This window comes from Staurois parvus, unplaced genomic scaffold (genome assembly GCF_062004578.1).
Source record: "Staurois parvus isolate SC_StPar_1 unplaced genomic scaffold, SC_StPar_1.0 ptg000088l, whole genome shotgun sequence".
NCBI classification, from domain to species: domain Eukaryota; kingdom Metazoa; phylum Chordata; class Amphibia; order Anura; family Ranidae; genus Staurois; species Staurois parvus.
The window spans coordinates 2142634-2157236 of NW_028317884.1; the positions used below are offsets into that span (position 1 = coordinate 2142634).

A 14603-nucleotide genomic window follows, 5' to 3' on the forward strand; every position below is an offset into this window, starting at 1 on the left:
ATATACAGACTGATTTTACTGTTGTGGGTTTAGTAACAATTTAAATACACTAAAACTATTTTAGTGTACCCAAATACAATATAATTCACTTTTTCTTTTATAATTTTAAAAGACGAGACTGTGTAAATGGATACTAAATATTTTACTTGGTGTTCAGCTTCCAACATCTATGACTACCCTATGAGAGAAACCCCCTGTCTTTCTGACTCTGGGCCTCTTTTTTCAGCAGCAGGTTGTTCTCATAGATCAGTAATAAGACATCAGTGTGAGGTCGGGAGTCAGTTCCTCCATTGCGGGCTTTGTGTATGTGAGGGAACTGGGTTCTGCCATGGCAGATAACCCTGTGGTTGGGTGAGATAACTCCTATCAGCTACTCTGTGGGGGAGTCCATCACATAAACAACCGCACTCAGAGCTGGCAGCCAGAACACGTCAGAGCAACAAGGTTCCTAGTCCTAGAGAGGAAAAGGGCTGCTTATTTCTCTAAGCGTATCATTTATTGTAATGTTTACATTTGACATGTCACATTTATATTTTTTCATGCTAGTGGATCAAGAATATTTGGACAAATAAATAACATATTTTAAACCGCTTCCCCTTCCGACCACCCTATATCAGAACTACTACTATAGGGCGGCAGGGATGCGCAAAATCACATATATACAGTTGTGTTCAAAATAATAGCAGTGTGTTGAAAAAAGTGAACAAAGCTCAAAATCCTTCTAATAGCTTTTATTTCCATACACACAAATGCATTGGGAACACTACACATTCTATTCCAAATCAAAACATGAAGGAAAATATATCAAATTTGTGTTGTTCCTCTAAAAAAATTTAAGAAAAGTGAATATTAGACTGTTCAAAAAAATAGCAGTGTTTGTATTCTTCTTTACAAACTCAAACATTCACTATATAAACTGAAAAATGTTTGAAGATTTTGCTTTCCTTTGAATCACTTAATGAATATTTAGTTGTATAAGCACTGTTTCTGAGAACTGCTGTACATCTGTGTTGCATGGAGTCAACCAACTTCTGGCACCTGTGAACAGGTATTCCAGCCCAGGATGATTGGACTACATTCCACAGTTCTTCTCTATTTCTTGGTTTTGCCTCAGAAACTGCATTTTTGATGTCACCCCACAAGTTTTCTATTGGATTAAGATCCGGGGATTGGGCTGGCCACTCCATAACGTCAATCTTGTTGGTCTGTAACCAAGATGTTGCACGTTTACTGGTGTGTTTGGGGTCGTTGTCTTGTTGGAACACCCATTTCAAGGGCATTTCCTCTTCAGCATAAGGCAGCATGACCTCTTCAAGTATTCTAATGTATTCAAACTGATCCATGATCCCTGGTATGCGATAAATAGGCCCAACACCGTAGTATGACAAACATCCCCATATCATGATGCTTGCGCAACCATGCTTCACTGTCTTCACAGTGTACTGTGGCTTGAATTCAGTGTTTGGGGGTCATCTGACAAACTGTCTCCGGCCACGAGACCCAAAAAGAACAATCTTACTTTCATCAGTCCACAAAATGTTGCGCCATTTCTCTTTAGGCCAGTCAATGTGCTCTTTGGCAAATTGTAACCTCTTAAGCACATGTCTTTTTTCCAACAGTGGGACTTTGCGGGGGCTTCTTGCAGATAGCTTGGCTTCACATAGGCATCTTCTAATTGTAACAGTACTCACAGGTAACTTTACACCTTCTTTGATCTTCCTGGAGCTGATTGTTGGCTGAGTCCTTGCCATTTTGGCTATTCTTCTATCCATTCGAATGGTAGTTTTTCGCTTTCTTCCACGTCTTTCAGGTTTTGGTTGCCATTTTAAAGCATTTGCGATCATTTTAGCTGAGCAGCCTATCATTTTCTGCACTTCTTTATATGTTTTCCCCTCTCCAATCAACTTTTTAATCAAGGTACGCTGTTCTTCTGAACAATGTCTGGAACGACCCATTTTCCTCAGAATTTCAGATAGAAATGCACTGTAACCAACATGTACAACATTTGCTGCCTTCCTTCCTTAAATAAGGGCAATAATTGCCACCTGTTTTTCAAAGAATGAATGACGTCACTAATAGAACTCCGCACTGCTATTATTTTGAACATGCCCCTTTCAATTAGTGATTCAATTACACAGAATCAGCAGCATGCATGTCATGACTGTTGGGTCTGTTGGATTTCTATTACTCTACTACACATGCTAGTAAATTATTTGCCATGTAGAAATATTATTTCTACCAAAAACAGTGATTGATCAGGTTAGTGATGTCTGACTGCTATTATTTTGAACACAACTATATATATATATATATATATATATATATATATAAATATATGTATATACACATCACCCGGCTGGTGATTCCCCGCCAACACCCGGTGATCGCCGAGCATCACTGACAGGGAGAGGTCTGTGTGTAAACAATACAGATCTCTCGCCTGTCAGCTCCAGCATGCTGCTTTGTATTGCTCTGCATAGCACAGCAATACGAAGCAGTGTGATTACACAGTAAAGCACAGCACACAGTAAAACACGCACAGCACACAGTTAACCCTTTGATCGCCCCAGATGTTAACCTTTTCCTGCCCAGTGTCATTAGTACAGCATCAGTGCTTTTTACTCGTCGGCACCCGGTGATCAAGGAGCATTACCGACGGAGGGAGAGAACTGTGTGTAAACAATGCAGATCTCTCCCCTGTCAGCTCCTGCACACTGCTATGCATGGCTTTGCATAGCAGAGCCATGCAAAGCAGTGTACTTACAGTGAAGCACACACCGTTTACAGTAAACAGCACATAGTTAACCCTTTGATTGTCCTACATGTTAACCCCTTCCTGCCCAGTGCCATTAGTACTTTTTATTAGCACTGATCACTGTATTAGTGTCACTGGGGATGTCAGTGACAGTTAGACAGTTCTCCCCCCAGTGTCAGAAAGCCTGCCACAGTCTTGCAGGCCCGCTATAAGTCGCTTATCTCTGCCATTACTTGTAAAAAAATTTAAATAAAAATTCCAGTATCTATACCACCATTTATAGACGTTATAACTTTCACGTAAACCAATTCATTTACACGTATTGGAATTTTTTTTAGCAAAGACATGTAGCAGAATACATTTTGGCCTAAATTTATGAAGAAATTAGATTTTTTTTATTTCTGTACTGGACATGTTTAATAGCAAAAAAACAAAAATATTGCTTGTTTTTTTTTAAATTGTCGGTTGTCGGTCTTTTACTGTTTCTAGCACAAAAATTAAAAAAATGCACAGGCAATCAGATACTACCAAAAGAAAGCTCCATTTGTGGGAAAAAAAGGACTTAAATTTCATCTGGGTGCAGCATTACATGACCGCACAATTATCAGTTAAAGTAACGCAGCGCCGTATCGCAAAAAATGGCCTGGTCAGGTAGGGGGGTAAGTGGTTAATTGGTTTTGGAGAGAGTGGGAAAGGACCAGTACCCCTACTGGGAAATGTACCCCTCACTTCTTGTCTGCACAGAAAGTGATGGAAATCTCTCCAACAAGGGGCACAGGCAAATACATAGAACATAGTAAAAGTGGAAAAAGGTGAGAATTGACAATTTTTCTATTCTTGTCTGTGACAGGAAGTGAGGGAAAGACCTCACTTACGTAGGCTTTGAGGCCTGAAGACAATTAATGGGCGGTTTGTTTATGTGACTTGAGCCGCCTGTTGTGTCTCCATACACTCACATGGGCGGCCTGCACACCACACCTGACATCTCAAGTTGCATAGATACACAGCCCATTCTACGTGGTCTACGTGACTCTGTGCCCATGTGAAGGAGGCCAGAGTCTTCCATAAAGGGGTTACAGAAAGAATAGTAAAACAACCGTAGTAGATAGAATAGAAAACGTTTGTGGTGAAAGGCCTTTTGTTTTTTAGTTTATTTAAAAGAGAAGTATGGCCGAAGCTTTTTTTGGCCATTCTTCTCCTGTGGGTCACAGGAGTTCACATACTTTTGCTCTCCTTTGACCCAGATTCAGCTTTTAGCAGGCTATAGTCCACTCTTAGCTGACATGGAAGAGCAGCTCCAGACCCTGGAAGGATTCCGACTGTATTGTTGAGATCCAAATAGAAGATGGTGCTACAAACCATAAACTGTATCAGCTATGGGATGAAGTGTCAAATAAATACTCTATGCTAATGCAGGCCATAGACGGGTCGAAAACCAGCCATTTTTTTTTAAAAAAAAGGAAAAATCGGTCGTTCAATAGGCCGACGTTACCACCAACGGTAAAAACAATCGGTCGATTTTTGTCCCGTCTATGGCTGGCATTTAATTACTTCTGTCCCTTGCAGAGAGCTCCGCTATTATATTTGACATGAAAAAGTATTGCGGTTGCAACAATGTATCCATTTGTATCCATTTCGGATACAGAGGTTTTTATTTGCATACAAATAGATACATTTGTTGCAACCGCAATACTTTTTCATGTCAAATATAATAGCGGACTGGAATTCTTATTCTTTTTCTGCTTCTTTTTCTTCTTTTCTTCTGCTTCTTTTTCTTCTTCTTCTTCTTTTTTGTCTTCTTGCAGGTCACTGCTCATGCACAGATTTTTTATCGGTAAAATGATCGGCCAATTTGCCCATCATTTCCGGGAAAATCGGCCAAACGGCAAAATCGGATGATTTTTTTCCAACTTTACCAATAAAAAAATGTGCCAAAACCCCGGAAAACAGCCGACCAATTAACCCACTAATGGTGTGAAAATCGGCCAATTTTTTTTCTTCAGCCGAAAAATCGGCCGATTTTCGACCCCTCTATGACCTGCATAGGACAACGTTGTACATACCGTGAGAGTCCAGCACTGACACGGTATGAAATAAATATACTACAATTCTTTATTCATGATCAAGCGAGACATAAAAAGAATTCATCCAATAAAATGATTGACGCGTTTCAGCTCCACACACTCTGGGCCTAAGGCTGGCCATACACTACACAATTGTCTTCCAATTTTCTGTTCAGTTTCTGCCCAATTTCCTTTAGATTTACCTTCCACTATGTAGTGCAAGAGCCTTCCTAATTAGATACAATTGAAAGTGTTGTTTAGGTTTGACCTCATATTATATGGTTTTTGGTAAATCTAAAGCAAATTTCTCAAGAAAATTATATAATGTATGGCCAGGCTTAGGGAAGGTAAATCTAAAGGAAATTGGGCAGAAATTGTGGCCAGGCTTAGGGAAGGTAAATCTAAAGGAAATTGGGCAGAAATTGAGCAGAAAACTGTAAAAAAATGTTGTATAGTGTATGGCCAGCCTTAGTCATAATCCATTAGTGTTGGTATCCACCCAGCTTCCTCATCCAGCATCCACCTGTGAAACATGGACATGTGACTCAAAAAACGCACTAAAAAAAGCAACTGCAGGTGTGTTTTGTATGCCATTTCAATGGAGAGGTGCATTTTTTGAGTGGTTTTAAACATGCACCAAAAATGCAGCAAGCAGGACCTTTTGCAACTGAAACACAAATGACTGGTGTGAAGAGTTCAATTAAATTTAAAAGGAAACATTTTTCATACTTTTTTCTTTGGCTTTTTTTAATTGAAAAACTTACTAAAAATTGATCAGTGTGAAAGGGCCCTTACAATATTCCAAGCTTTCTCTGAGGACTACAGCACACCTCCCCTGTCATGGAAAAAAGGACAAGGGAAGTTATTGTAGTACTTTCCTAGTGTAACAAAGCTATTTCTCCATAGATACATTACAGTGGGTGAGTGTTTTCACTCTAGGACAGGAAGTGTGTTACTGGCAGGATCACCAGGTGAAAAAAAGCCTAAAAAAAGCAAACAAATGCAGCCAATACAGAAAAAGACTGGTATGCTATAATGAATTACATTTTTATTTTTGGAGTGAGATATGCATGAAATGCAAAAAAAGTATTAAATCACACATCTAGCCCTTTTAAAATATTTTTAAAGTGTTAGTTCACCTTTACACATAAAATAAAAATGTGAACTAACACCACACACCCTCCTCACCGCTCTGGTCCCCACTCTACTTACCTCAGTAGTTGCTAAACTGCCATCACCCCCTGCAACTGGTTTAGCAGTCCAGGGATTTGAAACCCCCATTCTTTGCTCTCTTCTCCTTGTCATGCTTCCAGTATGGACAAGATTGATTCTGATTGGCCAGCACTGTCATAGTGAATCAAATCTGATCCTTTCCAGAAGTGCTGCACATAGAAGAGGGAGAAGAGTGTATTTCAAATTCCTGGACCTCTGGACAAGCTGTGGGACTGTTGATAGCTCGATGATAACGCTTCAGTGTGAACAGCACTGTGTGCTGCCATGTGCAAAAATTTCATAGGTGTTTCAGAAGCGTTAAAAACGCTTCCCAAACGCCTGTCTGACGCCTGCTGACAAAGCTAGTGTGAATGTAGCCTAATAGTTGAAAAATATGATCGTAAATTATCAATTGCATCTCAGTTTTTACACTTTCAAATGCCTGCATGATCAAAATACGATTGAATTCATGAACAAAGCATCTCAGTGCTCCTAATAAATGCAACATAATCAAATCGATCTGCCTTGGTCAATCAACTCAATTTAACCAATCTAAATCAATTAAAAAGGAGGTTATACTTATTCAGTTGTTTGCCAATTTGATTGTTAGGATCTAATCACACATCGATTTGATAATAAATTGAAACCTGCGTGGCCACTATAAGTATCCTTGGTTGTTATTTTAAAATGTTGACAGCTATGAATTTAGTGGGGTTTTTTTACTGTTTATCAAATATTACATATAATTTATTTTTATTTTCCATTTTCATGTAACTTTGAACTATATTGTCATGAACTACTTCCTTCTCTGTCTCTGGCTATTACTTTTGTGATTGATTGCTTCCCTTCTTTGCTTTGTGTGCTCACTCTGTCTCACTTCGAAGTGTCTCTAGAACTTCCTCCTGATGGTTTTGTCCTCTTTTCCTTTCAGTTCATGTTGTGGTCCTGCAGCCCTTGTTTCTCTCCTCCCCCTACACTTCTCCCCCTCTTTCTCTCTTCTGTCTTCCACACTGCTGACTAACTGTTCAGATATGCTTCCCTCTCATCTCTCTGCAGCTGCTTCAATTCTACCAGAACAACAGCAAGACTTCAACTGAGAAACTTCAGGAGAACAACAGCGAGACTTCAACTGAGAAACTCCAGGAGAACAAAAGTGAGACATCAACTGAGAAACTCCAGGAGAACAACAGCAAGACATCTTCTGAGAGACTCCAGGACAACAACAGCGAGACTTCAACTGAGAAACTCCAGGAGAACAACAGTGAGACATCAACTGAGAAACTCCAGGAGAACAACAGCAAGACATCTTCTGAGAGACTCCAGGAGAACAACAGCGAGACATCAACTGAGAGACTCCAGGAGAACAACAGCGAGACATCTTCTGAGAGACTCCAGGAGAACAACAGCGAGACATCAACTGAGAGACTCCAAGAGAACAACAGCGAGACATCAACTGAGAGACTCCAAGAGAACAACAGCGAGACATCAACTGAGAGACTCCAGGAGAACAACAGCGAGACATCAACTGAGAGACTCCAAGAGAACAACAGCGAGACATCAACTGAGAGACTCCAGGAGAACAACAGCGAGACATCAACTGAGAAACTGCAGGAGAACAACAGCGAGACATCAACTGAGAAACTGTAGGAGAACAACAGTGAGACATCAACTGAGAGACTCCAGGAGAACTACAACAAAATTGAAGGTACGTGAGCATGCATCATAATTTGTAACACATAAAGAAAGCCGGCCTTACGTTATACAAACATAATATGTGTTGCCTGACTATAATAGGTTCCAGTGGGTTAAGACTGGGGTAACTTTAGACCAGTCTTTTTCAGCCAGGGTGCCCAGGCACCCTGAGGTGCCTTCAGGTTTCTTCAGGGGTGCCTTGGCACAATGCCTAAAATTTGATCAAAAGTTGTATACAAGCCGGGTGGATCAAGCATGCATTTTAGTTACACAAAGCCACAGGTTTTCATTGTGCACCATTACAACATTCTAGTTGCCAGTGTCCTAACAACCAATGACCTCATCAGTTTATAAGGAGGAGGTCAGGCACTTGCACAGCATCCTTGTTTGCCTCTCCCTTACCCCTCTACATCAGCACTGGTTTCACATTGGCTGAGTGAGGACGAGAAACTGAGGGAGAAGAGAAACACTGGAATACTAGTCAGTACCAGTGTGCAAAGCTGTATTTGCTTTGGATAACCTCTAATGTTGGGCATCCTCCTAGCTGCTGCTGTGTTTTTGTAAAAATTTGTTTAGTTTTCTACATTTTAGAATGAGGTGCCTCAAAATTGTACAGAATTTTAAAGGGTGCCTTGACTGGAAAAAGGTTGAGAAACACAGCTTTAGACCTTACTCTTTTTGGGGAAGAATCGATAGACTACATTGGATTTTTCAAGGCAATAGCTATAGCTTTAAAGCTGAAGTTTAGGTATGGCAATTTTTACATAGTTACATTGGTCCAGCTTGGACCAATGTAAGTATGTGTATGCCATAACTGTAAAATCTTTGTGGAAGCTGGAAATCACCAAAGTAGGCACTGCTACTGCAGTGATCACCACTAGCTTCCAGGTCCCGTGCCGAGCAGCTGCTCTGCTGCATTGTAAACACAGGAGGTCACTTATTCGGTGAAGAGGTGGGATGGTGATATCAAAATCTCCACCTTGTCCAATCAGAGAGCACTTTGAAAAAATGCAGTTTTCTCTGAATGGTGCCTGTGCCGAGCAGGCGATCTCCTGGATTCATTAAGCAGCAGGGCAGCCACTCAGCATGGGAACCGGGAAGCTAGTTGCTAGTGGCTACCCAGCCTCTCCCAGTAAGCTGTCTACATGGTCCACCACATGCCAATTCATGGCAATAAGGACACCTCAAACTAATTAATTGGAGCAGTTCTGCCACCTTCATGGTGTAATCTATTATTTTTGCCATTTGTTTACGTCAGCCTACTTTACATACACGACCCTTACTAGATGGGTTAAACCTATAGCCACACTGAAATCTAAATGCTTACTTTCACATTGACATGCATTTTTGACACATTTCATTTAAGTTTATTTGTGTGGCCCCATGCAGGTCAATATACCAAGCATGTAATGGTGTGAGCAGGTTCTAATGAAACAATACGTTCAGTGCAAACCAGCCCTACAGAAAAGACTAAAGAACTGCTCCTGAAGATTGTGGCTGCGTCTCTGGCCTCAGAAAAGACCCAGGTGTTCTGATATGTGTTGCATACTATAGCATTCATGGTTTTACGTGATAGTTTTTCAAAAAGGATGTTTTAATTTCAGCCAGGATCTGGTGAACTGAACATTTTCTGGATTATTCCTTGGGCTTCCAAACTTTTTGGTCATTGACCAAGAACAAGCAAAAGTAGAGTCTGAACTGCTTATCTGTAATTTTTTCTTGATAACCAGATGATTGACATGACAATCAGGCAAATGGCATTTTCTTTCATTTAGCTTTTATTGAAAAAGCAAAATAAACATACAACCAGTATATGTTGAATTTTTGAACAAAATACGGCTGATGTGAATGACCAGGCAATTGGCATTTTCAAAAGGAGATGAGCAAAGGGAACCCCTGTGTATTACTCATGACAAGATACAGTACCTTTAAGAGTGTGATTTGGTAGGCATACTTGACCATGTACAGTCACAAACAGTAGATTCTTACTACATGAAGGTAATTTCTTGCCATATAGTGTTGACATGATGGCAAGACCCAGTCCATTCTGAACATCACTTGTGTAGCCTTTGCCTACAGCCCTCTTGACATGTGCCAATTGTGTCTGAACAACCAAAAATAAAAAGTTGTTAGAGGAATGAATGATTTCCACTATGTACATCTGCTTCAGTCTGCGGCTCAAAAGAACTTGCATTCCCTGTAATTGAGGTTTTGTCTTGGCTCTTTGTTAACATACAAAGGCAGTTGTCATAAGGATCCATGACTCAACGTGACAGCTACATTCCTCAGGTTTCACATTTGTGCCAATGTTTCAGTTTACTGTGTGTAGACAAAAGTCCGAAGTCTTTGTAGAGTTATATCTTGGTCATTGTTGTTGAGCTACTTTTGAATGAATGTCAGTTGGCCATCCGGTAAATTTTTAGATTGCAGAAAGAGACCCATACAAACAGAAGTACTGGCCAGAATTTGTAAAGGGCTGCTGTGTGGTGTACAGTCTATGTCTGGGCTGCTTGAATTGAATGAAATATCAAACTGCTTATTCGTAACAATCAAATGGATCCAGTTATATGTTGCTGCACGGGACTTCCTATCAAAGGTTTGTAAAATGAATAGATATAAACTGCCATGCTTTCTAAAACAACGCTGCTTTGAAATGCCAGTCCAACCACACTATAGACATTCTTTGTAAATATCCTTTATGGATGAAAACAAAATCTGAACCTCAAGGTTCAAGGCCTCATGTATAGCCACAAAGCCACCATGTGATCTGAATCATGGTAGAGCATGGAGGACATCTTACCACTGATTTTAAAAAGGATGTCACAAAATAGTTTGTGGCAATGAGGAATCAGGAGGGAGAATGCGTTTTGACTACACAGTGGTACCTCTAAAAATACCACCTGCCTAAAATAATATGTATAAAATAGTAATAAATAAATACCAGGATATGACAGGGGATCACACCAGGTTAGGGTTATCACCTCATCCCTTTAAAACTGAACACATATTAGTTACACAGGTTCGGTGGCTGACTAAGGTGGTAATTAAACTCACTTAGTGCCTTATCTGCAATAAATTAGCCTCAGAACCTGAGTAATTAATATGTGTTCGGGTTTAAAGGGATGAGGTGGCAACCCTACACTAGGTTGATATAAAGGCAGATTCTGGTACCTGTGGTAGTTATATGTAGTTATACACAGTATTTTATGATTTTTTTTAATGAATACATACCTGAATTAAATAGTATTTTAATATCTGTCTAGAATTCAGGGTGTTGTTCTGTGCATTTGAGTTAATTGTTCAGACATGGCTGTAACTATTGACACTTTATATTACAGCCTTTTCTTTTCATAACTTTTCATAAACAGCACCTTATCATCCTATTGCATGCCTGGTTTATTCCCCTGGTGCCCAACCTGTGGCCCCTTTGGTATATGATGTGTGGCTGTCAGACCTCAGCAGTCTGTAGTGGGAACATTAATTAGGGTAATAGCATTTCTATTAGCCTCATGCTACATGTTCTCAAGTTTACATTGCAGCTTATCCCCAGTCAAAGATGTAGCATGTCCACACTCTCTGACCCTCAATTCCTCTATTAAGTCTGCAGTTTCTGACAGCCTTCTCAAGCATTACATATATTGAACATTATGTGCGGCCATTTGGTGATGTCAGGGTGGCATTTGAGGCCCCTTTTAGTTCATACGTTTACAACCACTTGTTTAGACAGGGGAATCCCTATTTGCTTGCAATATTGAGTCTTTTGGGGGGGTAATGTAATCTGTAGTGCCACCTGCTGGTGAAATGTCCAATCTACTGCTGTGTCAAACAAGGTGGTTGATGTACTAAAGGAAAAACAGAATGTTTGCTTAGCAAAGTTAGCTACACTATATTGTTAAGTATTGGGACACCCCTACAAATCATTGGATTCAGGTGTTCCAATCACCTCCATGGCCACAGGTGTATAAAATCAAGCACCTAGGCATACAGACTGCTTCTACAAACATTTGTGAAAGAAAGCTGTATAACTCAGGAGCTGAGTGAATTCAGACGTGGTACCGTGATGAGTTGCCACCTGTGCAATAAGTCATCATTGAAATTTCCTTGTTACTAAATATTCCACAGTCAACTGTTATTGGTAATATAACAAAGTGGAAGCAACAGGGAACAACAGCAATTCAGCCACGAAGTGGTAGGCCACGTAAAATGACAGAGCGGGGTCAGCGTATGCTGAAGCGCACAGTGAGTAGGCATCGCCAACTGTCTCCAGAGTCAATAGTCCAGCAAACTTTGTGTGGCCTTCACATTAGTACAACAACAGTGGGTAGAGGGCTTCATGGTTTCCATGGCCGAGCAGCTGCATCCGAGCTTTACATCACCAAGTGCAATGCAAAGTGTCAGATGCAGTGGTGTAAAGAACGTCGCCACTGGACTCTAGAGCAGTGGAGACGTGTTCTCTGGAGTGACCAATGACGCTTCTCTGTCTGGCAATCCGATGGACGTGTCTGGGTTTGACGGTTGCCAGGAAGACAGTACTTACCTGACTGCATTGTGGCAAGTGTAAAGTTTGGTGGAGGGGGGATTATGGTGTGGGGTTGCTTTTAAGGGGTTGGGCTTGGCCCCTTATTTTCAGGGAAGGAACTCTTAAGGCGTCAGGATACCAAGACATTTTGGACAATTTCATGCTCCCAACTTTGTGGGAACAGTTTGGGGATGGCCCCTTCCTGTTCCAACATGACTGCGCACCAGTGCACAAAGCAAGGTCCATAAAGTCATGGATGCGCGAGTTTGGGATGGAGGAACTTGACTGGCCTGCACAGAGTTCTGATCTCAACCCAATAGAACACCATTGGAATGAATTAGAGCGGAGACTGCGAGCCAGGCCTTCTCATCTGACATCAGTGCCTAACCTCACAAATGGTCTTCTGGAAGAATGGTCAAACATTCCCATAGGCACGCTCCTAAACCTTGTGGACAGCCTTCCCAGAAGAGTTGAAGCTGTTATAGCTGCAAAGGGTGGGCCAACTCAATATTGAACCCTACGGACTAAGACTGGGATTCTATTAAAGTTCATGTACGTGTAACGGCAGGTGTCCCAATGTAAGAAATTGCTTTAGTTAGTATATAAATTTTACTTTTTCCTTCTACGGCCATGGATAATAAGCAGGAACCTGCTTATTACTCCCATTCACACAACATAAATAATAAATATATGCTTAGCTTTGTTCACTAAGCTAAGGGAACCTTTATTTTTTTAAATGATAGTTCTCTACTTCATTGGTAAATCTATCCCATTTTTTCATACTGCATCAGATACCAGATTTCACCAGCCATCTTTTGCTCACAGTCTAAAGCAGTGGCCTCCAAACTGTGGCCCTGGGGCTAGATGAAGCCCTTTGCTTGATTTTATCTGGCCCTTGGAGCAACATTCCCCCCACTGTCCGCCACAATGGTTGCAACAGCGGTTCCTGCCACTGGCACCAGTGATGGAGCACTTTACCTCCCACTGCCACTAATGATGGAGCACTTTTCTTCCCACTGCCACCAATGATGGGGCACTATTCCGCCTTCTGACACCAGTGATGGGGCACTTTTCCTCCCACTGATACCAATAATGGGGCACTTTTCCTCTCACTGCCATTATTCATGGAGCACTATTCCTTCCCCTGCAACAAATGCTGGGGCACTTTTCCTCCCACTGATACTAATGATGGGGCACTCTTCCTTCCACTAACACCAATGAGGGGGCATTATTCCTCCCCTTAATACCAAAGACGGAGCATTGTTTACTGCTATTGACACCAAGACATTTTATGCTCCCGCTGTCCACAATCTTGCCCCCCTACAGTTTGAAGGACAGTAAACTTGCCCTTTGTTTAAAAAGGTTGGAGACCCCCGGTCTAAAGCATACATACATAAAGCCTTTTCATGTTGCACCTAGGGTTGCCTGAGCTTCTGAGCTCCAACTTCCCATTATGTCAAGGTTGAACATACTATTCGTTCAGATTGTTCATTTGCACCAGGACCTACTTCTGTTTGTACTAAATGTGTGTCAGGTGGGTGCTGAAAGACCTCCTGATACTGTCAAGTATATCTGCACATGGCTCACTTTGATCATTACAGGGTGAATAAATGTTTTAGTTAGCCAGTAGTTGCACATGGGGGGCCCAAAAATTGGTCTTGCACAGGGGCCCTTTGGTGAGTCTGCCATAGTGTTACATTTTGCTTTACTATGCTAGCAACTGACTCTCTGTACTTTATTCTTCCTGTATGTATTTGAATGGAAGAAAAATTGGAAATCCCCCTAAATTCCCCAAAAATTGGCTTGTTTTTATATTGCTGCAAAAACCTTTTTATAATGTCACATTGATTCGGGAAATGGAGGTAGTTTAAAGGTTATACTTAGTTTATCCAGCACAAATCAGTATGATTGTGAAATGTCTGGACATAAAGAGCTTGGGATAAACAGCCAAAAATACTTTCACGATTTATCAATTGATGACAAAACCAATCTGACTAGATCTCCTGTATAGTGTCTACCGGGAACTGGTTGCATTTAATATAAACAAAAAGCACAGAGTATGTGAAGCATGTGTGTAGAGATGAGATGGTGAGGCATGATGAAGAAAACATAGTCCTTTAATTTTTCTTCCAAGGACGTCAGGCACTGAGCCAAGTGGAGCATTCTCTGGTAATCTGGAGGGTCATACTAGGCCCCAAGTGATGTTTTTCTCCACCTCGCAGCATAAGCCTATGAGTCATCTGATGACCCACAGAGATTCAAGCAAGGTTTAATTGGATCCACACCCAAACTACAACAGTCAGCACTTACCAAAGGGAACCTATCCAGGATTTTGTAAAAATGGCTGTTAGGCAATCAAGCT

At 41.0% G+C, this 14603-nt stretch overlaps 1 protein-coding gene across 1 annotated transcript in view; it reads left to right on the top strand.

Annotated features, from left to right (window-relative positions):
• The first annotated feature begins 7672 nt into the window (after positions 1-7672).
• PLAT (plasminogen activator, tissue type) overlaps positions 7673-14603 on the top strand; it is a 48511-nt gene continuing 41580 nt past the window's right edge. The window contains exon 1 of the mRNA XM_089670256.1: positions 7673-7735. The gene's annotated coding sequence lies outside the window, so the exon portion shown is untranslated. The remainder of the gene's footprint in view (positions 7736-14603) is intronic.